Below are 26,353 nucleotides of genomic sequence, written 5' to 3'. Positions count from 1 at the left end.
TTGGCCAGATGTCTGTTAAGTTGTTTGCCCCATTTTTTAATCTGGTTGTGTGTGTTCTTGTTGTCTAGTTTTAAGATTTCTTTGCGTATTTGTATATTTGTTATTCCTTTATCAACTGTGCCTTTTGCAAATATTTTCTCCCAGTCTGTGGCTTGTGTTTTTATCCTCTTGACATTGTGTCTTGTGGAGCAGCAGTTTAAAATGTTAATGAAGTCCAGCTTATCAGTTATTCCTTTCAGGATCTTGATTTTGCTGTCACATCTAGAAAGTCATGTTTATAAAGAGGTCATCTCGGTTTTCTTCCGTGTTATTGTCTTCTAGGAATTCTAGAGTTTTGCTTTTTACATGTGGGTCTATAATGCATTTTGATTTCCGTTTTGTAAAGGTGTAAAGGTCCATGTGCACGTTCATTGTCTCGCACGTGGATGTCCAGTTCTTCCAGCACCATTCGTTGATAAGACTGTCTTTGCTCCATCGTATGGTCTGTGCTCCTTTGTCAAAGAACGGTAGAGTATGTTAACGGGCATCTATTTCTAGGCTCTCTGTTCTGCTCCTTTGGTCCATTTGTCTGTTCTTTCACCAGTACCACACTGGCTTGATTGCTGTAGCTTTATAGTGAATTTTGACATTGGCTCATGTCAGTCCTTCAACTTTTTTCTTCTTTGATATTATGTTGACTTTTAAAAAGCTATTGCAGTTGCGATACGGTCAGAGAAAATCTATATGATATTGCTCCCGTGCACGTTATTAATGCTTTGTTTATGTCCAAATATGTTGTCTGTTTTCATAAATGTCACTTGTGTGCTCTCAAACAAGATGTGTTCTGTTTGCTCTAGAGAGAGATCGTGTCAGTCTGTTCTTATTTTCTTTGCTCTTTTTGGAAGCTTTTAGAATTTTCTCTTCATTTCCATGGATCCTTTACAGATAATTTTTTACTTCCTTCTTTAACTTTGTGAAATTTATCTTCATTAGTTTTTGAATATTTCCTCTTCTCTGTTTTCTTTTTTTTCATCTTAGATGTCTTGGATTTCATTTATTTCAGATGTTAGATGTCTTTTTTTACCCACCATATCACACTGCTGTTCTTTTAAATATTCTCTCACTTTATTGTTTTATTCTGTTTTCTGGGAGAGTTTCTCAATGTCATTTTTCCATGTCTAAATAATTTGCTGTTCTCATGTATCCACACTGCTATTTATCCCATGACTTAAGTCTTTAACTGTCGTACTTTTACACCTGTTTCCTCATGAGGTTTTCCTTATGGTTTCTCATTGTCATTTCGTGTTACTAACATCTTCCCTTGTATCTTTAAGTGTATTTGTCATGCTTATGTTCCAGTATGTTCCAGTAGTTCTACTTCAAATGGTATATGTTGCTCAATTTGTTGTATTTCTTTTTCAGTCGTTGTACTCCTCAGGTATGTAATTGTTTTGACTTGTGAGCTTTCATTCCTTGTGGCTGTTGGCTACTCTGTCTGGCATCTTGTATTAGAGAAGGGCTAACGTTTTGCTTGGGACCATCTCAGTCTGTGGCTGTTATCTCAGAATAATTATTAATAGTGTGTCCTTTTCACTCTCAGAAGTGTCCTCTCTTGGGTGCTGTATTATATAGTCACCTTTGTTGAAACCTAGGACCTAAGGTGTGTTTTTCTAAGTAAGTTTAATATGAGGGGAGGTGATGGCCCCAGGCGCAGACAGTCTCAGAAACCGTGAAACACTGTGACCACTCAACTCCTGTGGTCAGGATATGTCACCTTTGAGCTCTTGGGGAAAGCGGCATTTGAGGAGGCATTTGAGGTTGTCACCTGGGGCTTGGGAGACGGAGGAGGTGGAGGAGTGAAGGATCAAGGATTGTTCAGCCCTTCCCTGCTTTCATCAGCTAACCTAATGCTACTCTAATTTTATCCTAGCTACATCTGGGTGGTTGCTACTTGTTTCTGCTGAGAAAGGAAAGTGATCGCTTCCAAGCAACTCAGGGGAGAGGCAAGAACGGTCCTTAAAATTTTCCCTCACACTGAGCCCCTCAAGGCTGCCACCCACTGCCCCTAATCCCAGGCTACCCACCCATTAAGAGACAGCCTTCAGGCCTCTGTCATTTCCCAGGGTTGTCACTCTTGTTATTTCTGGGAATGCATAGTTCCTTAGGACTTCTGAAGTTTTGGGAGGAGGATGCAACATGCCGTACCATTTGGCGTCTTGATAGGAACCCATGATTTCTCTGGAAATTATCAGGGTGTGTTACTTTGATGAGAACCTTTAAGTGTATTTGAACTTTAAGATATATATACTAATGTATATTGTTGCCAGATACAGAATTAATGAAATTTGAAAGAATTTGGTGAAGAGTGCAGGCTGTCCAAAAATCAATAATATTTGTGCAATGCTGAATATTAGCATGATACTGTGAAGGTGACAGACTCAAAGTGCATTTTGCAAGTGTCTTATTTTGTAGATGAAGAAAAAGATAAATAGAGAAAAGATTACCCAAGCCAGTTTTGAGGTGAAAAGTCTTGATTTTGGCTAATATAACCAGATAACGTTTTCTGAAAGGACTGTAGAGAAAAAGAAAAAGAAAAAGAAAAAGAATCATTGTAAACGCATGGTCTTCACGCAGGTCAGAAAATCTTTTAATCATCATTTGGTCATCCTTGACCTTCCTACTTGTTTCTTTCCTACCAAATAACAACCAGGGACTGGGCCCTGACACTGTATGTTCATTGTTCTTGTGTATTCTCTTTCTATCTATATCTCTGTGTTAGCTCTTACTTGGATGCACCTCCCCATCCCGACACACTCAGATCCCTCTCACGTTTCCCAAATTGATTCCAGAGTGCATGAAGGAGAAACAAAATGGTGAAGAAGGAAGGAGGTTTAATCATGAATGCTATGTCTCCCTTGTTCCCTTCATTCTCTTTCCAGTGGATACACACAGGGACACACAGACACGCACACACGCACACACAGAACCCGGAGACTGTGTCAGAGGTTCCAGTGCTGGACCCTGAAACGGATGCTTTTGTTTCTGTCGTGTTTCCTCGTGACTTTACTTTTTGTGTGCTGCAATTCTGTTGGGAAAAAGAACCTGATTATCTTCCAAAATGTCTGACTCTATTTTTTGTACATGTTTTTTACTCTATGGCAGGGTTATGGATTCTTCCCGAATGTCGTCTGGCAACAGTGACAAGATGGGGTGAGTTGACATGAGTGATCTGAGTGGTGAAAGGTATGGGGGGCATCGATGGCAACAACAGGTTTCCATAAGAGACTATAAGCTTCTGTAGGTAACTTTCTTTCCTGTTGGGCCTAGGTGGCAAAAGGAAGGAGGAGTCGTAAGAGGGAGACTTCTTACTCTCGGTTTGTTTGTGAGCCTTAGAAAGTAGTAGCCAAAGCTTTGAGGAAACTCTCAGAATGCCTGTGTGTAAGACTCTGCTAGAGTGGGCCAGGAGAGGAGAGAATCCTATTTGGAGCAAGGAGACGGTAGCAGTGGAGAGGGAGCAGTGGAGCTCTCAGCAGAAGAGAATGGAGCTAAACAGACCTCGGCTCCTTTCCTCAGCCTCCAGAGCTCTGCCACCATCTAAAGCTGGTGTCCCGAATGCCAAGCCACCGTCATATTGGAGGGAGCCCGTGCCTCAGACCTGCAGTCATCTGAACCCTGTATGAGGAACAGAAAAGACATACATGATACATGAAGGGTCAGGATGTGGTGGAGGGTGTTGAGGATCAGGAAGTTAGGAGGAGCTGGGGAAATGTGTACCTACAACCTGGAGTTGAATTTTGAGCTAAATTCAACCTCGATGCAATTACACGTGAGAGTAAGGTTCAGTAGTGAAGAATTGTATTTCAATATCTTCATTCATTAGGCTTTTTGACCGGCCGAAGATCTTCGTTACAACTATAGAAAGCCCTATTTCTAGGGAAGATTAAAATACTAGTTTCCGAATAACTAACATCCACATACTTTTTTAGGGTTCAACCAGTTTACCACTTGAAGACTACTTGTAACTAATTGCAAACAAGAGTGTAACTCTATGAAGTCACTAGGAGTCTGATCATATATGCTTTTAATTCTTTAGAAATGACCCCGATGAACTGACAGAAGTAATCTGTGATGGAACCACCAACAAAAGGTGACGTATATACTCAGAGAGAGAGAGAGAGAGAGAGAGAGAGAGAGTGAGTGAAATGCAGACGCGGCATTATCCATGGGAATGCGGAATATTCTGGACCATGATTCCAAGATCTTTTCTAAAATTTCGGATCCACTGAGCTAAGTCATGTTTATCATATTCTTAGATTCACAGAATTCTTGTTCAAATAAGTTGGTCACATCACTGTCCCATGTAGGAAATCTCAAATGACATGTTGTTGCATTTCTTGGTGTTTACGTTAACATAGAACAACTCTCCAGGCTCCGTGATGATTTGTTATGAGGACCAAATAAGTGTTAAACACTTAGGACGATGTCTGGCACGTAATAAATACCATTTGAGTGCTTATTAGATGGAACAAAAATTTTCCGTGTACTTAGTCATGTCATCTGAAAACAGCGATAATTTTCATTTTTCCTGTCCAGTCCTTATACCTCTCACTTCTTTTTCTGACGTCATTGAGCAGTGTTGGAAGGCATATGGCTCTTGGGAGGAAATAAAAGGAGGTCAGGACTGGAGAACAGGATTGAGGGAGAGAGAGGTGCGCCACAAGGATGGGGGCTGGCAGGGCCAGATTTTGAAGGGCATTGTAGGCTCTGCTGAATGGTTTTGGCTCAATCCTAGTAGCACTGGCAAGGCAATGAGGGGTCATGCTTGAGGCTCTACAAACAATACAAACTCCAATCGTGAACCGTAGACGTACCAACTGTAGCTTTCTAGAGACGTAGGCTTTTCTAGAGACGCACTCCTAGACTGTGCATTCCCAGGTATGTGGACATCTTTTGGGGTGATGTCTGGGATGTGGAGAGGGTATGTTGTCTCTGCCGCTATATGGGCTTGTAAGGGCTGGAGAGTCTGTGCAGCTCGATATTCCCTCTCCCACGTGAATGCTGAGAAGAGTGAGAGCTGACCACAAAACAGGGAGCCGACTCCAGACAGAGTGTGGAGAGACACAGTGAAGATAGCCCTTTGAGTCTTTAGTCAGGAGGTTGACAGAGCAAATCAAGAAATAGACTCAATAAGGGGCATTGTTCTAAATGCACTTTCAAGTTTCCTTGGTAGAATAGGTTGGATGTAGGATGAGTTGAGACAGAAAATGTTTGGTTTTTCAACGTCAGCTTTTTTGTACTATCTCCTTTTTTCCCCAATCTCATTTTCACCAGAACAAGCACCAGGAGAGCTATTTTTGAAACACTTTTTCCATTGTAAGAATTCGAAACTTATGCAGATTTCTAAATTGTGGTAAATGCATGTAACCTAAAATTGATCATCTTCAGCATTTTTAAGTGTGCCATTCTGTAGCGTTAGGTACCTTCATATTGTTGTGCAGCCAGCCTGCAGAACTCTTCTCGTCTTGCAAAACTGAAACTCTGTACACATTAAACTACTCTCCCCGTTGCCCCTTTCCCAAGCTCTTGGCAACCACCATTCTACCTTCTGTCTCTGTGAGTTTGACTACTCTAGGTATGTCATGTCAGTGGAATCATGCAAAATTTGTCTTCTTGTGACTAGTTATTTCATTTAGCACAATGCCCTCAAAGTCAATCCATGTTGCAGCATGTGTCAGAATTTCATTTCTTTTTAAGACTGAACAATATTCCAACACATACAGGAATTTCTCGCAAATGGTTCCAAAAGCTCCAGTATACCCTTTACTTACATTTCCAATTGTTAACATTTTGTCACATTTCCTTTGTTATTCCCATCATATGGATATGTAGGTATATAGACATAAATCTATCTATCTATCTATCTATCTATCTATAGATATATATAGAAAGAGAGAGAGAGAAAGAAAATACGTTTAGATATAGATATACACATAGAAAGAGCTCTCTCTCTCAATACATCTGTATCTAGACCTGATTTTTATGTGAGTTGAGGCAGAAGATGTTTGATAGACACACACGTGACACACACCTTCCTACACACTTAGGCTCTATTCCTGAATCATTAGAGAGAAAATGCAGACCACATACCCTTTACTCCTGAATATTCCAGTTTTATTTTTCTACCTTCAGGGACACCTAACCACAGCACAGTGATCAAAATCAGAAAATTTTCACTTCCGTAACCATAATACGATGACCAGAATTGGAAAATGAAAGCCATAATAGAATATTATCTGATTTATGGTTTACATTGCGACTCACTCTTGGTGTCATACATTCTATGGGTTTGGATAAAAGTAGAATGACATGAATCTGTCATTAGAGTTTCATAACGATGGAGTATTTTCACTGCCCTAAAAATCCTTTGTGCTCCGCCTATTCATCCTTCTCCCCGCCAACTCCTGGCAACCACCGATCTTTTCCTGTCGCCCCAATTTTGCCACGTCCAGAATGTCATATAGTTGGCCTCATACAGTATGCAACCTTTTCAGATTGGCTTCTTTCACAAAGTAACATGCGTGTAAGGTTTCTTTTCACAGCTCGATAGCTCGTTGCTTTTTAGCGCTGAATAATATGCCGTTGACTAGATGTACCGCGGTTTGTTTATCCGTTCATCTGGTGCAGGACATCTTGGTTGCTTCCGCTTTTTGGCGATAACGAATAAAGCTGCTATCAACATTTGTGTGCAGGTTTTCATCTGCGTGTAAGTTTTGAACTCCTTGGGGTAAATACCAAGGAGCGTATGTTAAGCTGGATCGTACGTTAAGGGTTATGCTTAGTTTTGTAAGAAAACCCTAAACTGCCTTCCAGAGTGGCTGTTCCGTTTTGCCTTGCCACCAATACTGAATGAGTGTCTCCATTGCTCCACATGCTTGTCAGCAATTGCTGTTGTTAGTGTTCCATATTTTGACTATTCTAAGAGGTGTGTAGTGGTATCTCATTGTTGTTCAATTTGCATTTCCCTGGAGCCATATGATGTGGAGCATCGTCTCGTACTCTTAGTTGCCATTTTTATGTCTTCTTTGGCCAGATGTCTGTTAAGTTGTTTGCCCCATTTTTTAATCTGGTTGTGTGTGTTCTTGTTGTCTAGTTTTAAGATTTCTTTGCGTATTTGTATATTTGTTATTCCTTTATCAACTGTGCCTTTTGCAAATATTTTCTCCCAGTCTGTGGCTTGTGTTTTTATCCTCTTGACATTGTGTCTTGTGGAGCAGCAGTTTAAAATGTTAATGAAGTCCAGCTTATCAGTTATTCCTTTCAGGATCTTGATTTTGCTGTCACATCTAGAAAGTCATGTTTATAAAGAGGTCATCTCGGTTTTCTTCCGTGTTATTGTCTTCTAGGAATTCTAGAGTTTTGCTTTTTACATGTGGGTCTATAATGCATTTTGATTTCCGTTTTGTAAAGGTGTAAAGGTCCATGTGCACGTTCATTGTCTCGCACGTGGATGTCCAGTTCTTCCAGCACCATTCGTTGATAAGACTGTCTTTGCTCCATCGTATGGTCTGTGCTCCTTTGTCAAAGAACGGTAGAGTATGTTAACGGGCATCTATTTCTAGGCTCTCTGTTCTGCTCCTTTGGTCCATTTGTCTGTTCTTTCACCAGTACCACACTGGCTTGATTGCTGTAGCTTTATAGTGAATTTTGACATTGGCTCATGTCAGTCCTTCAACTTTTTTCTTCTTTGATATTATGTTGACTTTTAAAAAGCTATTGCAGTTGCGATACGGTCAGAGAAAATCTATATGATATTGCTCCCGTGCACGTTATTAATGCTTTGTTTATGTCCAAATATGTTGTCTGTTTTCATAAATGTCACTTGTGTGCTCTCAAACAAGATGTGTTCTGTTTGCTCTAGAGAGAGATCGTGTCAGTCTGTTCTTATTTTCTTTGCTCTTTTTGGAAGCTTTTAGAATTTTCTCTTCATTTCCATGGATCCTTTACAGATAATTTTTTACTTCCTTCTTTAACTTTGTGAAATTTATCTTCATTAGTTTTTGAATATTTCCTCTTCTCTGTTTTCTTTTTTTTCATCTTAGATGTCTTGGATTTCATTTATTTCAGATGTTAGATGTCTTTTTTTACCCACCATATCACACTGCTGTTCTTTTAAATATTCTCTCACTTTATTGTTTTATTCTGTTTTCTGGGAGAGTTTCTCAATGTCATTTTTCCATGTCTAAATAATTTGCTGTTCTCATGTATCCACACTGCTATTTATCCCATGACTTAAGTCTTTAACTGTCGTACTTTTACACCTGTTTCCTCATGAGGTTTTCCTTATGGTTTCTCATTGTCATTTCGTGTTACTAACATCTTCCCTTGTATCTTTAAGTGTATTTGTCATGCTTATGTTCCAGTATGTTCCAGTAGTTCTACTTCAAATGGTATATGTTGCTCAATTTGTTGTATTTCTTTTTCAGTCGTTGTACTCCTCAGGTATGTAATTGTTTTGACTTGTGAGCTTTCATTCCTTGTGGCTGTTGGCTACTCTGTCTGGCATCTTGTATTAGAGAAGGGCTAACGTTTTGCTTGGGACCATCTCAGTCTGTGGCTGTTATCTCAGAATAATTATTAATAGTGTGTCCTTTTCACTCTCAGAAGTGTCCTCTCTTGGGTGCTGTATTATATAGTCACCTTTGTTGAAACCTAGGACCTAAGGTGTGTTTTTCTAAGTAAGTTTAATATGAGGGGAGGTGATGGCCCCAGGCGCAGACAGTCTCAGAAACCGTGAAACACTGTGACCACTCAACTCCTGTGGTCAGGATATGTCACCTTTGAGCTCTTGGGGAAAGCGGCATTTGAGGAGGCATTTGAGGTTGTCACCTGGGGCTTGGGAGACGGAGGAGGTGGAGGAGTGAAGGATCAAGGATTGTTCAGCCCTTCCCTGCTTTCATCAGCTAACCTAATGCTACTCTAATTTTATCCTAGCTACATCTGGGTGGTTGCTACTTGTTTCTGCTGAGAAAGGAAAGTGATCGCTTCCAAGCAACTCAGGGGAGAGGCAAGAACGGTCCTTAAAATTTTCCCTCACACTGAGCCCCTCAAGGCTGCCACCCACTGCCCCTAATCCCAGGCTACCCACCCATTAAGAGACAGCCTTCAGGCCTCTGTCATTTCCCAGGGTTGTCACTCTTGTTATTTCTGGGAATGCATAGTTCCTTAGGACTTCTGAAGTTTTGGGAGGAGGATGCAACATGCCGTACCATTTGGCGTCTTGATAGGAACCCATGATTTCTCTGGAAATTATCAGGGTGTGTTACTTTGATGAGAACCTTTAAGTGTATTTGAACTTTAAGATATATATACTAATGTATATTGTTGCCAGATACAGAATTAATGAAATTTGAAAGAATTTGGTGAAGAGTGCAGGCTGTCCAAAAATCAATAATATTTGTGCAATGCTGAATATTAGCATGATACTGTGAAGGTGACAGACTCAAAGTGCATTTTGCAAGTGTCTTATTTTGTAGATGAAGAAAAAGATAAATAGAGAAAAGATTACCCAAGCCAGTTTTGAGGTGAAAAGTCTTGATTTTGGCTAATATAACCAGATAACGTTTTCTGAAAGGACTGTAGAGAAAAAGAAAAAGAAAAAGAAAAAGAATCATTGTAAACGCATGGTCTTCACGCAGGTCAGAAAATCTTTTAATCATCATTTGGTCATCCTTGACCTTCCTACTTGTTTCTTTCCTACCAAATAACAACCAGGGACTGGGCCCTGACACTGTATGTTCATTGTTCTTGTGTATTCTCTTTCTATCTATATCTCTGTGTTAGCTCTTACTTGGATGCACCTCCCCATCCCGACACACTCAGATCCCTCTCACGTTTCCCAAATTGATTCCAGAGTGCATGAAGGAGAAACAAAATGGTGAAGAAGGAAGGAGGTTTAATCATGAATGCTATGTCTCCCTTGTTCCCTTCATTCTCTTTCCAGTGGATACACACAGGGACACACAGACACGCACACACGCACACACAGAACCCGGAGACTGTGTCAGAGGTTCCAGTGCTGGACCCTGAAACGGATGCTTTTGTTTCTGTCGTGTTTCCTCGTGACTTTACTTTTTGTGTGCTGCAATTCTGTTGGGAAAAAGAACCTGATTATCTTCCAAAATGTCTGACTCTATTTTTTGTACATGTTTTTTACTCTATGGCAGGGTTATGGATTCTTCCCGAATGTCGTCTGGCAACAGTGACAAGATGGGGTGAGTTGACATGAGTGATCTGAGTGGTGAAAGGTATGGGGGGCATCGATGGCAACAACAGGTTTCCATAAGAGACTATAAGCTTCTGTAGGTAACTTTCTTTCCTGTTGGGCCTAGGTGGCAAAAGGAAGGAGGAGTCGTAAGAGGGAGACTTCTTACTCTCGGTTTGTTTGTGAGCCTTAGAAAGTAGTAGCCAAAGCTTTGAGGAAACTCTCAGAATGCCTGTGTGTAAGACTCTGCTAGAGTGGGCCAGGAGAGGAGAGAATCCTATTTGGAGCAAGGAGACGGTAGCAGTGGAGAGGGAGCAGTGGAGCTCTCAGCAGAAGAGAATGGAGCTAAACAGACCTCGGCTCCTTTCCTCAGCCTCCAGAGCTCTGCCACCATCTAAAGCTGGTGTCCCGAATGCCAAGCCACCGTCATATTGGAGGGAGCCCGTGCCTCAGACCTGCAGTCATCTGAACCCTGTATGAGGAACAGAAAAGACATACATGATACATGAAGGGTCAGGATGTGGTGGAGGGTGTTGAGGATCAGGAAGTTAGGAGGAGCTGGGGAAATGTGTACCTACAACCTGGAGTTGAATTTTGAGCTAAATTCAACCTCGATGCAATTACACGTGAGAGTAAGGTTCAGTAGTGAAGAATTGTATTTCAATATCTTCATTCATTAGGCTTTTTGACCGGCCGAAGATCTTCGTTACAACTATAGAAAGCCCTATTTCTAGGGAAGATTAAAATACTAGTTTCCGAATAACTAACATCCACATACTTTTTTAGGGTTCAACCAGTTTACCACTTGAAGACTACTTGTAACTAATTGCAAACAAGAGTGTAACTCTATGAAGTCACTAGGAGTCTGATCATATATGCTTTTAATTCTTTAGAAATGACCCCGATGAACTGACAGAAGTAATCTGTGATGGAACCACCAACAAAAGGTGACGTATATACTCAGAGAGAGAGAGAGAGAGAGAGAGAGAGAGAGTGAGTGAAATGCAGACGCGGCATTATCCATGGGAATGCGGAATATTCTGGACCATGATTCCAAGATCTTTTCTAAAATTTCGGATCCACTGAGCTAAGTCATGTTTATCATATTCTTAGATTCACAGAATTCTTGTTCAAATAAGTTGGTCACATCACTGTCCCATGTAGGAAATCTCAAATGACATGTTGTTGCATTTCTTGGTGTTTACGTTAACATAGAACAACTCTCCAGGCTCCGTGATGATTTGTTATGAGGACCAAATAAGTGTTAAACACTTAGGACGATGTCTGGCACGTAATAAATACCATTTGAGTGCTTATTAGATGGAACAAAAATTTTCCGTGTACTTAGTCATGTCATCTGAAAACAGCGATAATTTTCATTTTTCCTGTCCAGTCCTTATACCTCTCACTTCTTTTTCTGACGTCATTGAGCAGTGTTGGAAGGCATATGGCTCTTGGGAGGAAATAAAAGGAGGTCAGGACTGGAGAACAGGATTGAGGGAGAGAGAGGTGCGCCACAAGGATGGGGGCTGGCAGGGCCAGATTTTGAAGGGCATTGTAGGCTCTGCTGAATGGTTTTGGCTCAATCCTAGTAGCACTGGCAAGGCAATGAGGGGTCATGCTTGAGGCTCTACAAACAATACAAACTCCAATCGTGAACCGTAGACGTACCAACTGTAGCTTTCTAGAGACGTAGGCTTTTCTAGAGACGCACTCCTAGACTGTGCATTCCCAGGTATGTGGACATCTTTTGGGGTGATGTCTGGGATGTGGAGAGGGTATGTTGTCTCTGCCGCTATATGGGCTTGTAAGGGCTGGAGAGTCTGTGCAGCTCGATATTCCCTCTCCCACGTGAATGCTGAGAAGAGTGAGAGCTGACCACAAAACAGGGAGCCGACTCCAGACAGAGTGTGGAGAGACACAGTGAAGATAGCCCTTTGAGTCTTTAGTCAGGAGGTTGACAGAGCAAATCAAGAAATAGACTCAATAAGGGGCATTGTTCTAAATGCACTTTCAAGTTTCCTTGGTAGAATAGGTTGGATGTAGGATGAGTTGAGACAGAAAATGTTTGGTTTTTCAACGTCAGCTTTTTTGTACTATCTCCTTTTTTCCCCAATCTCATTTTCACCAGAACAAGCACCAGGAGAGCTATTTTTGAAACACTTTTTCCATTGTAAGAATTCGAAACTTATGCAGATTTCTAAATTGTGGTAAATGCATGTAACCTAAAATTGATCATCTTCAGCATTTTTAAGTGTGCCATTCTGTAGCGTTAGGTACCTTCATATTGTTGTGCAGCCAGCCTGCAGAACTCTTCTCGTCTTGCAAAACTGAAACTCTGTACACATTAAACTACTCTCCCCGTTCCCCCTTTCCCAAGCTCTTGGCAACCACCATTCTACCTTCTGTCTCTGTGAGTTTGACTACTCTAGGTATGTCATGTCAGTGGAATCATGCAAAATTTGTCTTCTTGTGACTAGTTATTTCATTTAGCACAATGCCCTCAAAGTCAATCCATGTTGCAGCATGTGTCAGAATTTCATTTCTTTTTAAGACTGAACAATATTCCAACACATACAGGAATTTCTCGCAAATGGTTCCAAAAGCTCCAGTATACCCTTTACTTACATTTCCAATTGTTAACATTTTGTCACATTTCCTTTGTTATTCCCATCATATGGATATGTAGGTATATAGACATAAATCTATCTATCTATCTATCTATCTATCTATAGATATATATAGAAAGAGAGAGAGAGAAAGAAAATACGTTTAGATATAGATATACACATAGAAAGAGCTCTCTCTCTCAATACATCTGTATCTAGACCTGATTTTTATGTGAGTTGAGGCAGAAGATGTTTGATAGACACACACGTGACACACACCTTCCTACACACTTAGGCTCTATTCCTGAATCATTAGAGAGAAAATGCAGACCACATACCCTTTACTCCTGAATATTCCAGTTTTATTTTTCTACCTTCAGGGACACCTAACCACAGCACAGTGATCAAAATCAGAAAATTTTCACTTCCGTAACCATAATACGATGACCAGAATTGGAAAATGAAAGCCATAATAGAATATTATCTGATTTATGGTTTACATTGCGACTCACTCTTGGTGTCATACATTCTATGGGTTTGGATAAAAGTAGAATGACATGAATCTGTCATTAGAGTTTCATAACGATGGAGTATTTTCACTGCCCTAAAAATCCTTTGTGCTCCGCCTATTCATCCTTCTCCCCGCCAACTCCTGGCAACCACCGATCTTTTCCTGTCGCCCCAATTTTGCCACGTCCAGAATGTCATATAGTTGGCCTCATACAGTATGCAACCTTTTCAGATTGGCTTCTTTCACAAAGTAACATGCGTGTAAGGTTTCTTTTCACAGCTCGATAGCTCGTTGCTTTTTAGCGCTGAATAATATGCCGTTGACTAGATGTACCGCGGTTTGTTTATCCGTTCATCTGGTGCAGGACATCTTGGTTGCTTCCGCTTTTTGGCGATAACGAATAAAGCTGCTATCAACATTTGTGTGCAGGTTTTCATCTGCGTGTAAGTTTTGAACTCCTTGGGGTAAATACCAAGGAGCGTATGTTAAGCTGGATCGTACGTTAAGGGTTATGCTTAGTTTTGTAAGAAAACCCTAAACTGCCTTCCAGAGTGGCTGTTCCGTTTTGCCTTGCCACCAATACTGAATGAGTGTCTCCATTGCTCCACATGCTTGTCAGCAATTGCTGTTGTTAGTGTTCCATATTTTGACTATTCTAAGAGGTGTGTAGTGGTATCTCATTGTTGTTCAATTTGCATTTCCCTGGAGCCATATGATGTGGAGCATCGTCTCGTACTCTTAGTTGCCATTTTTATGTCTTCTTTGGCCAGATGTCTGTTAAGTTGTTTGCCCCATTTTTTAATCTGGTTGTGTGTGTTCTTGTTGTCTAGTTTTAAGATTTCTTTGCGTATTTGTATATTTGTTATTCCTTTATCAACTGTGCCTTTTGCAAATATTTTCTCCCAGTCTGTGGCTTGTGTTTTTATCCTCTTGACATTGTGTCTTGTGGAGCAGCAGTTTAAAATGTTAATGAAGTCCAGCTTATCAGTTATTCCTTTCAGGATCTTGATTTTGCTGTCACATCTAGAAAGTCATGTTTATAAAGAGGTCATCTCGGTTTTCTTCCGTGTTATTGTCTTCTAGGAATTCTAGAGTTTTGCTTTTTACATGTGGGTCTATAATGCATTTTGATTTCCGTTTTGTAAAGGTGTAAAGGTCCATGTGCACGTTCATTGTCTCGCACGTGGATGTCCAGTTCTTCCAGCACCATTCGTTGATAAGACTGTCTTTGCTCCATCGTATGGTCTGTGCTCCTTTGTCAAAGAACGGTAGAGTATGTTAACGGGCATCTATTTCTAGGCTCTCTGTTCTGCTCCTTTGGTCCATTTGTCTGTTCTTTCACCAGTACCACACTGGCTTGATTGCTGTAGCTTTATAGTGAATTTTGACATTGGCTCATGTCAGTCCTTCAACTTTTTTCTTCTTTGATATTATGTTGACTTTTAAAAAGCTATTGCAGTTGCGATACGGTCAGAGAAAATCTATATGATATTGCTCCCGTGCACGTTATTAATGCTTTGTTTATGTCCAAATATGTTGTCTGTTTTCATAAATGTCACTTGTGTGCTCTCAAACAAGATGTGTTCTGTTTGCTCTAGAGAGAGATCGTGTCAGTCTGTTCTTATTTTCTTTGCTCTTTTTGGAAGCTTTTAGAATTTTCTCTTCATTTCCATGGATCCTTTACAGATAATTTTTTACTTCCTTCTTTAACTTTGTGAAATTTATCTTCATTAGTTTTTGAATATTTCCTCTTCTCTGTTTTCTTTTTTTTCATCTTAGATGTCTTGGATTTCATTTATTTCAGATGTTAGATGTCTTTTTTTACCCACCATATCACACTGCTGTTCTTTTAAATATTCTCTCACTTTATTGTTTTATTCTGTTTTCTGGGAGAGTTTCTCAATGTCATTTTTCCATGTCTAAATAATTTGCTGTTCTCATGTATCCACACTGCTATTTATCCCATGACTTAAGTCTTTAACTGTCGTACTTTTACACCTGTTTCCTCATGAGGTTTTCCTTATGGTTTCTCATTGTCATTTCGTGTTACTAACATCTTCCCTTGTATCTTTAAGTGTATTTGTCATGCTTATGTTCCAGTATGTTCCAGTAGTTCTACTTCAAATGGTATATGTTGCTCAATTTGTTGTATTTCTTTTTCAGTCGTTGTACTCCTCAGGTATGTAATTGTTTTGACTTGTGAGCTTTCATTCCTTGTGGCTGTTGGCTACTCTGTCTGGCATCTTGTATTAGAGAAGGGCTAACGTTTTGCTTGGGACCATCTCAGTCTGTGGCTGTTATCTCAGAATAATTATTAATAGTGTGTCCTTTTCACTCTCAGAAGTGTCCTCTCTTGGGTGCTGTATTATATAGTCACCTTTGTTGAAACCTAGGACCTAAGGTGTGTTTTTCTAAGTAAGTTTAATATGAGGGGAGGTGATGGCCCCAGGCGCAGACAGTCTCAGAAACCGTGAAACACTGTGACCACTCAACTCCTGTGGTCAGGATATGTCACCTTTGAGCTCTTGGGGAAAGCGGCATTTGAGGAGGCATTTGAGGTTGTCACCTGGGGCTTGGGAGACGGAGGAGGTGGAGGAGTGAAGGATCAAGGATTGTTCAGCCCTTCCCTGCTTTCATCAGCTAACCTAATGCTACTCTAATTTTATCCTAGCTACATCTGGGTGGTTGCTACTTGTTTCTGCTGAGAAAGGAAAGTGATCGCTTCCAAGCAACTCAGGGGAGAGGCAAGAACGGTCCTTAAAATTTTCCCTCACACTGAGCCCCTCAAGGCTGCCACCCACTGCCCCTAATCCCAGGCTACCCACCCATTAAGAGACAGCCTTCAGGCCTCTGTCATTTCCCAGGGTTGTCACTCTTGTTATTTCTGGGAATGCATAGTTCCTTAGGACTTCTGAAGTTTTGGGAGGAGGATGCAACATGCCGTACCATTTGGCGTCTTGATAGGAACCCATGATTTCTCTGGAAATTATCAGGGTGTGTTACTTTGATGAGAACCTTTAAGTGTATTTGAACTTTAAGATATATATACTAATGTATATTGTTGCCAGATACAGAATTAATGAAATTTGAAAGAATTTGGTGAAGAGTGCAGGCTGTCCAAAAATCAATAATATTTGTGCAATGCTGAATATTAGCATGATACTGTGAAGGTGACAGACTCAAAGTGCATTTTGCAAGTGTCTTATTTTGTAGATGAAGAAAAAGATAAATAGAGAAAAGATTACCCAAGCCAGTTTTGAGGTGAAAAGTCTTGATTTTGGCTAATATAACCAGATAACGTTTTCTGAAAGGACTGTAGAGAAAAAGAAAAAGAAAAAGAAAAAGAATCATTGTAAACGCATGGTCTTCACGCAGGTCAGAAAATCTTTTAATCATCATTTGGTCATCCTTGACCTTCCTACTTGTTTCTTTCCTACCAAATAACAACCAGGGACTGGGCCCTGACACTGTATGTTCATTGTTCTTGTGTATTCTCTTTCTATCTATATCTCTGTGTTAGCTCTTACTTGGATGCACCTCCCCATCCCGACACACTCAGATCCCTCTCACGTTTCCCAAATTGATTCCAGAGTGCATGAAGGAGAAACAAAATGGTGAAGAAGGAAGGAGGTTTAATCATGAATGCTATGTCTCCCTTGTTCCCTTCATTCTCTTTCCAGTGGATACACACAGGGACACACAGACACGCACACACGCACACACAGAACCCGGAGACTGTGTCAGAGGTTCCAGTGCTGGACCCTGAAACGGATGCTTTTGTTTCTGTCGTGTTTCCTCGTGACTTTACTTTTTGTGTGCTGCAATTCTGTTGGGAAAAAGAACCTGATTATCTTCCAAAATGTCTGACTCTATTTTTTGTACATGTTTTTTACTCTATGGCAGGGTTATGGATTCTTCCCGAATGTCGTCTGGCAACAGTGACAAGATGGGGTGAGTTGACATGAGTGATCTGAGTGGTGAAAGGTATGGGGGGCATCGATGGCAACAACAGGTTTCCATAAGAGACTATAAGCTTCTGTAGGTAACTTTCTTTCCTGTTGGGCCTAGGTGGCAAAAGGAAGGAGGAGTCGTAAGAGGGAGACTTCTTACTCTCGGTTTGTTTGTGAGCCTTAGAAAGTAGTAGCCAAAGCTTTGAAGAAACTCTCAGAATGCCTGTGTGTAAGACTCTGCTAGAGTGGGCCAGGAGAGGAGAGAATCCTATTTGGAGCAAGGAGACGGTAGCAGTGGAGAGGGAGCAGTGGAGCTCTCAGCAGAAGAGAATGGAGCTAAACAGACCTCGGCTCCTTTCCTCAGCCTCCAGAGCTCTGCCACCATCTAAAGCTGGTGTCCCGAATGCCAAGCCACCGTCATATTGGAGGGAGCCCGTGCCTCAGACCTGCAGTCATCTGAACCCTGTATGAGGAACAGAAAAGACATACATGATACATGAAGGGTCAGGATGTGGTGGAGGGTGTTGAGGATCAGGAAGTTAGGAGGAGCTGGGGAAATGTGTACCTACAACCTGGAGTTGAATTTTGAGCTAAATTCAACCTCGATGCAATTACACGTGAGAGTAAGGTTCAGTAGTGAAGAATTGTATTTCAATATCTTCATTCATTAGGCTTTTTGACCGGCCGAAGATCTTCGTTACAACTATAGAAAGCCCTATTTCTAGGGAAGATTAAAATACTAGTTTCCGAATAACTAACATCCACATACTTTTTTAGGGTTCAACCAGTTTACCACTTGAAGACTACTTGTAACTAATTGCAAACAAGAGTGTAACTCTATGAAGTCACTAGGAGTCTGATCATATATGCTTTTAATTCTTTAGAAATGACCCCGATGAACTGACAGAAGTAATCTGTGATGGAACCACCAACAAAAGGTGACGTATATACTCAGAGAGAGAGAGAGAGAGAGAGAGAGAGAGAGTGAGTGAAATGCAGACGCGGCATTATCCATGGGAATGCGGAATATTCTGGACCATGATTCCAAGATCTTTTCTAAAATTTCGGATCCACTGAGCTAAGTCATGTTTATCATATTCTTAGATTCACAGAATTCTTGTTCAAATAAGTTGGTCACATCACTGTCCCATGTAGGAAATCTCAAATGACATGTTGTTGCATTTCTTGGTGTTTACGTTAACATAGAACAACTCTCCAGGCTCCGTGATGATTTGTTATGAGGACCAAATAAGTGTTAAACACTTAGGACGATGTCTGGCACGTAATAAATACCATTTGAGTGCTTATTAGATGGAACAAAAATTTTCCGTGTACTTAGTCATGTCATCTGAAAACAGCGATAATTTTCATTTTTCCTGTCCAGTCCTTATACCTCTCACTTCTTTTTCTGACGTCATTGAGCAGTGTTGGAAGGCATATGGCTCTTGGGAGGAAATAAAAGGAGGTCAGGACTGGAGAACAGGATTGAGGGAGAGAGAGGTGCGCCACAAGGATGGGGGCTGGCAGGGCCAGATTTTGAAGGGCATTGTAGGCTCTGCTGAATGGTTTTGGCTCAATCCTAGTAGCACTGGCAAGGCAATGAGGGGTCATGCTTGAGGCTCTACAAACAATACAAACTCCAATCGTGAACCGTAGACGTACCAACTGTAGCTTTCTAGAGACGTAGGCTTTTCTAGAGACGCACTCCTAGACTGTGCATTCCCAGGTATGTGGACATCTTTTGGGGTGATGTCTGGGATGTGGAGAGGGTATGTTGTCTCTGCCGCTATATGGGCTTGTAAGGGCTGGAGAGTCTGTGCAGCTCGATATTCCCTCTCCCACGTGAATGCTGAGAAGAGTGAGAGCTGACCACAAAACAGGGAGCCGACTCCAGACAGAGTGTGGAGAGACACAGTGAAGATAGCCCTTTGAGTCTTTAGTCAGGAGGTTGACAGAGCAAATCAAGAAATAGACTCAATAAGGGGCATTGTTCTAAATGCACTTTCAAGTTTCCTTGGTAGAATAGGTTGGATGTAGGATGAGTTGAGACAGAAAATGTTTGGTTTTTCAACGTCAGCTTTTTTGTACTATCTCCTTTTTTCCCCAATCTCATTTTCACCAGAACAAGCACCAGGAGAGCTATTTTTGAAACACTTTTTCCATTGTAAGAATTCGAAACTTATGCAGATTTCTAAATTGTGGTAAATGCATGTAACCTAAAATTGATCATCTTCAGCATTTTTAAGTGTGCCATTCTGTAGCGTTAGGTACCTTCATATTGTTGTGCAGCCAGCCTGCAGAACTCTTCTCGTCTTGCAAAACTGAAACTCTGTACACATTAAACTACTCTCCCCGTTGCCCCTTTCCCAAGCTCTTGGCAACCACCATTCTACCTTCTGTCTCTGTGAGTTTGACTACTCTAGGTATGTCATGTCAGTGGAATCATGCAAAATTTGTCTTCTTGTGACTAGTTATTTCATTTAGCACAATGCCCTCAAAGTCAATCCATGTTGCAGCATGTGTCAGAATTTCATTTCTTTTTAAGACTGAACAATATTCCAACACATACAGGAATTTCTCGCAAATGGTTCCAAAAGCTCCAGTATACCCTTTACTTACATTTCCAATTGTTAACATTTTGTCACATTTCCTTTGTTATTCCCATCATATGGATATGTAGGTATATAGACATAAATCTATCTATCTATCTATCTATCTATCTATAGATATATATAGAAAGAGAGAGAGAGAAAGAAAATACGTTTAGATATAGATATACACATAGAAAGAGCTCTCTCTCTCAATACATCTGTATCTAGACCTGATTTTTATGTGAGTTGAGGCAGAAGATGTTTGATAGACACACACGTGACACACACCTTCCTACACACTTAGGCTCTATTCCTGAATCATTAGAGAGAAAATGCAGACCACATACCCTTTACTCCTGAATATTCCAGTTTTATTTTTCTACCTTCAGGGACACCTAACCACAGCACAGTGATCAAAATCAGAAAATTTTCACTTCCGTAACCATAATACGATGACCAGAATTGGAAAATGAAAGCCATAATAGAATATTATCTGATTTATGGTTTACATTGCGACTCACTCTTGGTGTCATACATTCTATGGGTTTGGATAAAAGTAGAATGACATGAATCTGTCATTAGAGTTTCATAACGATGGAGTATTTTCACTGCCCTAAAAATCCTTTGTGCTCCGCCTATTCATCCTTCTCCCCGCCAACTCCTGGCAACCACCGATCTTTTCCTGTCGCCCCAATTTTGCCACGTCCAGAATGTCATATAGTTGGCCTCATACAGTATGCAACCTTTTCAGATTGGCTTCTTTCACAAAGTAACATGCGTGTAAGGTTTCTTTTCACAGCTCGATAGCTCGTTGCTTTTTAGCGCTGAATAATATGCCGTTGACTAGATGTACCGCGGTTTGTTTATCCGTTCATCTGGTGCAGGACATCTTGGTTGCTTCCGCTTTTTGGCGATAACGAATAAAGCTGCTATCAACATTTGTGTGCAGGTTTTCATCTGCGTGTAAGTTTTGAACTCCTTGGGGTAAATACCAAGGAGCGTATGTTAAGCTGGATCGTACGTTAAGGGTTATGCTTAGTTTTGTAAGAAAACCCTAAACTGCCTTCCAGAGTGGCTGTTCCGTTTTGCCTTGCCACCAATACTGAATGAGTGTCTCCATTGCTCCACATGCTTGTCAGCAATTGCTGTTGTTAGTGTTCCATATTTTGACTATTCTAAGAGGTGTGTAGTGGTATCTCATTGTTGTTCAATTTGCATTTCCCTGGAGCCATATGATGTGGAGCATCGTCTCGTACTCTTAGTTGCCATTTTTATGTCTTCTTTGGCCAGATGTCTGTTAAGTTGTTTGCCCCATTTTTTAATCTGGTTGTGTGTGTTCTTGTTGTCTAGTTTTAAGATTTCTTTGCGTATTTGTATATTTGTTATTCCTTTATCAACTGTGCCTTTTGCAAATATTTTCTCCCAGTCTGTGGCTTGTGTTTTTATCCTCTTGACATTGTGTCTTGTGGAGCAGCAGTTTAAAATGTTAATGAAGTCCAGCTTATCAGTTATTCCTTTCAGGATCTTGATTTTGCTGTCACATCTAGAAAGTCATGTTTATAAAGAGGTCATCTCGGTTTTCTTCCGTGTTATTGTCTTCTAGGAATTCTAGAGTTTTGCTTTTTACATGTGGGTCTATAATGCATTTTGATTTCCGTTTTGTAAAGGTGTAAAGGTCCATGTGCACGTTCATTGTCTCGCACGTGGATGTCCAGTTCTTCCAGCACCATTCGTTGATAAGACTGTCTTTGCTCCATCGTATGGTCTGTGCTCCTTTGTCAAAGAACGGTAGAGTATGTTAACGGGCATCTATTTCTAGGCTCTCTGTTCTGCTCCTTTGGTCCATTTGTCTGTTCTTTCACCAGTACCACACTGGCTTGATTGCTGTAGCTTTATAGTGAATTTTGACATTGGCTCATGTCAGTCCTTCAACTTTTTTCTTCTTTGATATTATGTTGACTTTTAAAAAGCTATTGCAGTTGCGATACGGTCAGAGAAAATCTATATGATATTGCTCCCGTGCACGTTATTAATGCTTTGTTTATGTCCAAATATGTTGTCTGTTTTCATAAATGTCACTTGTGTGCTCTCAAACAAGATGTGTTCTGTTTGCTCTAGAGAGAGATCGTGTCAGTCTGTTCTTATTTTCTTTGCTCTTTTTGGAAGCTTTTAGAATTTTCTCTTCATTTCCATGGATCCTTTACAGATAATTTTTTACTTCCTTCTTTAACTTTGTGAAATTTATCTTCATTAGTTTTTGAATATTTCCTCTTCTCTGTTTTCTTTTTTTTCATCTTAGATGTCTTGGATTTCATTTATTTCAGATGTTAGATGTCTTTTTTTACCCACCATATCACACTGCTGTTCTTTTAAATATTCTCTCACTTTATTGTTTTATTCTGTTTTCTGGGAGAGTTTCTCAATGTCATTTTTCCATGTCTAAATAATTTGCTGTTCTCATGTATCCACACTGCTATTTATCCCATGACTTAAGTCTTTAACTGTCGTACTTTTACACCTGTTTCCTCATGAGGTTTTCCTTATGGTTTCTCATTGTCATTTCGTGTTACTAACATCTTCCCTTGTATCTTTAAGTGTATTTGTCATGCTTATGTTCCAGTATGTTCCAGTAGTTCTACTTCAAATGGTATATGTTGCTCAATTTGTTGTATTTCTTTTTCAGTCGTTGTACTCCTCAGGTATGTAATTGTTTTGACTTGTGAGCTTTCATTCCTTGTGGCTGTTGGCTACTCTGTCTGGCATCTTGTATTAGAGAAGGGCTAACGTTTTGCTTGGGACCATCTCAGTCTGTGGCTGTTATCTCAGAATAATTATTAATAGTGTGTCCTTTTCACTCTCAGAAGTGTCCTCTCTTGGGTGCTGTATTATATAGTCACCTTTGTTGAAACCTAGGACCTAAGGTGTGTTTTTCTAAGTAAGTTTAATATGAGGGGAGGTGATGGCCCCAGGCGCAGACAGTCTCAGAAACCGTGAAACACTGTGACCACTCAACTCCTGTGGTCAGGATATGTCACCTTTGAGCTCTTGGGGAAAGCGGCATTTGAGGAGGCATTTGAGGTTGTCACCTGGGGCTTGGGAGACGGAGGAGGTGGAGGAGTGAAGGATCAAGGATTGTTCAGCCCTTCCCTGCTTTCATCAGCTAACCTAATGCTACTCTAATTTTATCCTAGCTACATCTGGGTGGTTGCTACTTGTTTCTGCTGAGAAAGGAAAGTGATCGCTTCCAAGCAACTCAGGGGAGAGGCAAGAACGGTCCTTAAAATTTTCCCTCACACTGAGCCCCTCAAGGCTGCCACCCACTGCCCCTAATCCCAGGCTACCCACCCATTAAGAGACAGCCTTCAGGCCTCTGTCATTTCCCAGGGTTGTCACTCTTGTTATTTCTGGGAATGCATAGTTCCTTAGGACTTCTGAAGTTTTGGGAGGAGGATGCAACATGCCGTACCATTTGGCGTCTTGATAGGAACCCATGATTTCTCTGGAAATTATCAGGGTGTGTTACTTTGATGAGAACCTTTAAGTGTATTTGAACTTTAAGATATATATACTAATGTATATTGTTGCCAGATACAGAATTAATGAAATTTGAAAGAATTTGGTGAAGAGTGCAGGCTGTCCAAAAATCAATAATATTTGTGCAATGCTGAATATTAGCATGATACTGTGAAGGTGACAGACTCAAAGTGCATTTTGCAAGTGTCTTATTTTGTAGATGAAGAAAAAGATAAATAGAGAAAAGATTACCCAAGCCAGTTTTGAGGTGAAAAGTCTTGATTTTGGCTAATATAACCAGATAACGTTTTCTGAAAGGACTGTAGAGAAAAAGAAAAAGAAAAAGAAAAAGAATCATTGTAAACGCATGGTCTTCACGCAGGTCAGAAAATCTTTTAATCATCATTTGGTCATCCTTGACCTTCCTACTTGTTTCTTTCCTACCAAATAACAACCAGGGACTGGGCCCTGACACTGTATGTTCATTGTTCTTGTGTATTCTCTTTCTATCTATATCTCTGTGTTAGCTCTTACTTGGATGCACCTCCCCATCCCGACACACTCAGATCCCTCTCACGTTTCCCAAATTGATTCCAGAGTGCATGAAGGAGAAACAAAATGGTGAAGAAGGAAGGAGGTTTAATCATGAATGCTATGTCTCCCTTGTTCCCTTCATTCTCTTTCCAGTGGATACACACAGGGACACACAGACACGCACACACGCACACACAGAACCCGGAGACTGTGTCAGAGGTTCCAGTGCTGGACCCTGAAACGGATGCTTTTGTTTCTGTCGTGTTTCCTCGTGACTTTACTTTTTGTGTGCTGCAATTCTGTTGGGAAAAAGAACCTGATTATCTTCCAAAATGTCTGACTCTATTTTTTGTACATGTTTTTTACTCTATGGCAGGGTTATGGATTCTTCCCGAATGTCGTCTGGCAACAGTGACAAGATGGGGTGAGTTGACATGAGTGATCTGAGTGGTGAAAGGTATGGGGGGCATCGATGGCAACAACAGGTTTCCATAAGAGACTATAAGCTTCTGTAGGTAACTTTCTTTCCTGTTGGGCCTAGGTGGCAAAAGGAAGGAGGAGTCGTAAGAGGGAGACTTCTTACTCTCGGTTTGTTTGTGAGCCTTAGAAAGTAGTAGCCAAAGCTTTGAGGAAACTCTCAGAATGCCTGTGTGTAAGACTCTGCTAGAGTGGGCCAGGAGAGGAGAGAATCCTATTTGGAGCAAGGAGACGGTAGCAGTGGAGAGGGAGCAGTGGAGCTCTCAGCAGAAGAGAATGGAGCTAAACAGACCTCGGCTCCTTTCCTCAGCCTCCAGAGCTCTGCCACCATCTAAAGCTGGTGTCCCGAATGCCAAGCCACCGTCATATTGGAGGGAGCCCGTGCCTCAGACCTGCAGTCATCTGAACCCTGTATGAGGAACAGAAAAGACATACATGATACATGAAGGGTCAGGATGTGGTGGAGGGTGTTGAGGATCAGGAAGTTAGGAGGAGCTGGGGAAATGTGTACCTACAACCTGGAGTTGAATTTTGAGCTAAATTCAACCTCGATGCAATTACACGTGAGAGTAAGGTTCAGTAGTGAAGAATTGTATTTCAATATCTTCATTCATTAGGCTTTTTGACCGGCCGAAGATCTTCGTTACAACTATAGAAAGCCCTATTTCTAGGGAAGATTAAAATACTAGTTTCCGAATAACTAACATCCACATACTTTTTTAGGGTTCAACCAGTTTACCACTTGAAGACTACTTGTAACTAATTGCAAACAAGAGTGTAACTCTATGAAGTCACTAGGAGTCTGATCATATATGCTTTTAATTCTTTAGAAATGACCCCGATGAACTGACAGAAGTAATCTGTGATGGAACCACCAACAAAAGGTGACGTATATACTCAGAGAGAGAGAGAGAGAGAGAGAGAGAGAGAGTGAGTGAAATGCAGACGCGGCATTATCCATGGGAATGCGGAATATTCTGGACCATGATTCCAAGATCTTTTCTAAAATTTCGGATCCACTGAGCTAAGTCATGTTTATCATATTCTTAGATTCACAGAATTCTTGTTCAAATAAGTTGGTCACATCACTGTCCCATGTAGGAAATCTCAAATGACATGTTGTTGCATTTCTTGGTGTTTACGTTAACATAGAACAACTCTCCAGGCTCCGTGATGATTTGTTATGAGGACCAAATAAGTGTTAAACACTTAGGACGATGTCTGGCACGTAATAAATACCATTTGAGTGCTTATTAGATGGAACAAAAATTTTCCGTGTACTTAGTCATGTCATCTGAAAACAGCGATAATTTTCATTTTTCCTGTCCAGTCCTTATACCTCTCACTTCTTTTTCTGACGTCATTGAGCAGTGTTGGAAGGCATATGGCTCTTGGGAGGAAATAAAAGGAGGTCAGGACTGGAGAACAGGATTGAGGGAGAGAGAGGTGCGCCACAAGGATGGGGGCTGGCAGGGCCAGATTTTGAAGGGCATTGTAGGCTCTGCTGAATGGTTTTGGCTCAATCCTAGTAGCACTGGCAAGGCAATGAGGGGTCATGCTTGAGGCTCTACAAACAATACAAACTCCAATCGTGAACCGTAGACGTACCAACTGTAGCTTTCTAGAGACGTAGGCTTTTCTAGAGACGCACTCCTAGACTGTGCATTCCCAGGTATGTGGACATCTTTTGGGGTGATGTCTGGGATGTGGAGAGGGTATGTTGTCTCTGCCGCTATATGGGCTTGTAAGGGCTGGAGAGTCTGTGCAGCTCGATATTCCCTCTCCCACGTGAATGCTGAGAAGAGTGAGAGCTGACCACAAAACAGGGAGCCGACTCCAGACAGAGTGTGGAGAGACACAGTGAAGATAGCCCTTTGAGTCTTTAGTCAGGAGGTTGACAGAGCAAATCAAGAAATAGACTCAATAAG

The sequence above is a fragment of the Equus asinus genome, chromosome 11, assembly GCF_041296235.1.
Source record: "Equus asinus isolate D_3611 breed Donkey chromosome 11, EquAss-T2T_v2, whole genome shotgun sequence".
NCBI classification, from domain to species: Eukaryota; Metazoa; Chordata; class Mammalia; order Perissodactyla; family Equidae; genus Equus; species Equus asinus.
Note: the sequence above shows the minus strand (reverse complement) of the source record.